The sequence below is a fragment of the Limulus polyphemus genome, unplaced genomic scaffold (assembly GCF_000517525.1).
Source record: "Limulus polyphemus unplaced genomic scaffold, Limulus_polyphemus-2.1.2 Scaffold1129, whole genome shotgun sequence".
Lineage (NCBI taxonomy): Eukaryota > Metazoa > Arthropoda > Merostomata > Xiphosura > Limulidae > Limulus > Limulus polyphemus.
Window position 1 is genome coordinate 294,582 of NW_013666739.1, and position 3,369 is coordinate 297,950.

Below are 3,369 nucleotides of genomic sequence, written 5' to 3' on the forward strand. Positions count from 1 at the left end.
CATTTATATAGTGCTCTGTGAACACAAATTAGTTAGCATAAATGAGTTAGATGACGACAAATTAGGTTTCTATTTACTTGTGACCACTCAGTAGTATATAGACTTATAAAGTGCTCGATCTGTTAACATAAAAAAAACACCTTATTGCCGATAAGTCACATTTAGCCACGAAGATGTCGGGTTTACAAATTGATTGGTCTCTATTTCTCTTGCACAAAATAGCGTGATTTCATACCTTAATTAGCCACTTTACAACATTGCGTCTTCCTTGGCCATCTCTATCGACAGAACTCGTGAAAACTGCGGAGAAAACAAAAGGCTTTATAGAGCTGAAGAACCAGATCGTATATTGCGCTACAAGTGTGGTCGCTACCCTATGTTATTGGTATGGGCTTTACTTTCTCATACCTTGAAGGCTAGTGAGAATAATGAGAATTCAGCCTTGTAGGTGGGTAAGTGAGAATCTAGGTATGGAAAAGTGTTCACACAAAACTGGGAATTCAGGTATAGCAAAGAGTTTACACACACACACACAAGGAGAAAGAGTATCGAGAAACTTTGTTTGAGAATGAAACAACCAAAAATGTTTTTGTGGCTCGCTGACTGAGTGCCAAGTATTTTACTTTAACAAAATACACATTTTATGTTTTAACTATTGTGAATTTTTAGAGTGTTAATAACTATATAACTATTATATGTTATGTTCACTTGCAAATTAAAAATACTACAGTATCTGATACTCAAACTTGTTACTTTCATTTAAAAGTTCAAAAAAGTAGCATTCCGCTCGTATGGACATAGTTTTCAGGAACATCAATCACCATTTATCTAGATCTCTAGACATCTTTTAGTTAATAGTAACGTACCTTCATCTTTATTAAAAATATATTTTTCCATTTTCTTAGATAATGGAAAGCTTATAAGATCGAACATTTTATTTCTAATGTGGATTTTTTTTAACTTACATGCTCCTAAAGCTTTTCAATAATATGAACTATGGACAATAGTCAGTATTTTATAATAAATATGATAGATGTAACTAAAATTCGAAATCAGTACTATCAGAGAAGCCTTATACAAAATGGTCGAAAAGTATTACACTACAAATAGATTTTGTTAATAGAGATTACTTCTATTACAGATAGCTTATTTTCGTTCTTACCACATGTCAATATGCCTGCTAAGTAGCATGCTTAGTTATTTAAGATTGTTCCTATAATTGAGAAAACACTTTTAGCTCCCACTTATTTAGGGAACTTAGTTTTAGCGAAAGATATTGATTAGTCAGATGAGTGTGTTGATAAAAGTTTGAAATTTAGACTGAAATTTTCCAATATTTACTCTTGCAACCGTTCTAATTATAGAGCTAAACATTAGGTTTTATTGTGTTGTTTATACAGCAAGTGACTATTATGGTAAATGGAACGTTAATTTATTATCACCCCTGCCCCAGTGATCCATTTGTAGTGACCTGTTATATCTTTTTTTTCTGCTTTTTAGGAACAACTATTTTCTACAACTGGCTACAGACTGAATGGAAGTTTTCGATGTAGGACGTTGTAAGGTCGAGTACCCATATCTGCTCCTAATTGTGAAGTTTTATTTTGTTGTTATAATTTTATCTTAAATGGGGGTATCATAGATAGATGTTACATCTGATGGGATTTATAAAACCACCATTATGTGGCTCCTACTCCTACCACTTTTAATGAGCTTCATCTTAAAATTCCCTTATTGTAGTGTGCACATCGCTTATTTGACCCTCACTTATGTTCAACTTTTTTTTTAAGCTGAGTCGTTTATGAAATGTTAATAAGTCAACTATGATATTAAGATGCTGTTGAGTTATGTTTCATATATTTAGTTTAGTCATTAAAATTAATACAACCGTTTGTTATATTTACAAATATGTGCGTGAGCATTTCTATAAATATTATATACGTGTATGTATGCATGTATGGGGTGGGGAAGAGAGCATATTTTGTACGTATGTATATGGTTGAGTGTGTATATTTACGTATAATCTCTCTTGGTGATAGTATTTTTCGAGAATGAAAAATGGATTACTTTTAATAAATGATCAGTGATCCAGTGTTCAAGTAAAATATAAAAAGTAATAGTAGGTAAATACACAACGCCGGTAAAAATAGAGTTTTAATCTATTAATACGAAACGGCAAGTTTAAATATCACAATCAATAGTTAGACTGAAAAGAACACGTGAGAAATTTGTTTCCACTTTTATGAAAAAACAATCATATGTGGAACAACAAGTTTTCCGTACTTTCAAAAGCCTTGTTCAGTCCAACTTTTGTTTGTGACACTTAAAATTGTTTCGTGCTAGTGGACCTCAACATTATTTTAGATAAAATGTAATATTCAATAATTCATCTCCCTCATATTCAATGCCTGAATGCTTTTCTTGTTTTTCGAAGACTTCAAACACAGCAAATAGGAACTAGGTTTCCACTACAGGAATTCAAAAATAGTGAATAGAAATTAGATTTCCACCAGATGGCTCCAAGCATAGTGAATAGGAATTAGCTTTGCACTAAAGGACCTCAAACTTAGTTGCTAGGAATTAGGTTTCTACTAGAGGACTTCAAGTTTAATTAACCATATAGTCTGTATATTTGTGAATATATTTGAGTTTCCTCGCCCAGTCAGTTGAGTGTCTTACATCTTATTAATCTGACCAGATTTATCTGATACGTTAACGAATTTTATTATGATATCCATAGTGGCTTAGCAGAGAGAAATGTAATATATTGTTACATTCCTTAGTTTAAAACCTTCCCTTTAAGTATCCTTTACGGCACGTTTTTGGCACGTGTATTAAACAAAAATAGGATAACACATCGAGAATTATTTGCACAAGTTTTTGTTAGAACTAGAATAGGAGACTGTAATGTGAATCTATTTTTAAAGAGATCTTATGGAAAACAAAATATGAGAATGGAACATTCCTGTTCAATAAAACTTGCAATGTAATTCAGTTAGAATAGATTTGAAAATCTACAAAAAAAACTGATGTTTATGTAAAAAGAAACTTTTATCCATAGTAACTTGCTATCCGAAATATTAATCATTAGAAGTTTAATTGAAAATCGCTAGATGATTTTGAATCTTTAGAGAGAACCAGGTTAATGTAGATTTTGAATCTTTAGAGAGAACCAGGTTAATGTAGATTTTCAAACATTATTTTATTTCATCACTTAAGAGATAACTTAGCTTTAAAACAAGTATATTTCTTCTTTCTTTTTGAATTTCGCGCTAAAGCTACACGAGGGCTATCTGCGCTAGCCATCCCTAATTTAGTCAGTGTAAGACTAGAGGAAGGCAGCTAGTCATCACCACCCACCGCCAACTC

General features: G+C 32.0%; 1 protein-coding gene across 8 annotated transcripts in view; it reads right to left on the minus strand.

Annotated features, from left to right (window-relative positions):
* LOC106462269 (excitatory amino acid transporter-like) overlaps positions 1 to 3,369 on the minus strand; it is a 68,221-nt gene that overhangs the window by 28,366 nt on the left and 36,486 nt on the right. For 5 of the 8 annotated variants that reach the window (XM_022389471.1, XM_022389472.1, XM_022389475.1 and 2 more), the window contains one exon: positions 236 to 300. The exons of the other annotated variants lie outside the window; for them this stretch is intronic. The gene's annotated coding sequence lies outside the window, so the exon portion shown is untranslated. The remainder of the gene's footprint in view (positions 1 to 235; positions 301 to 3,369) is intronic. 8 annotated transcript variants of the gene reach the window in all.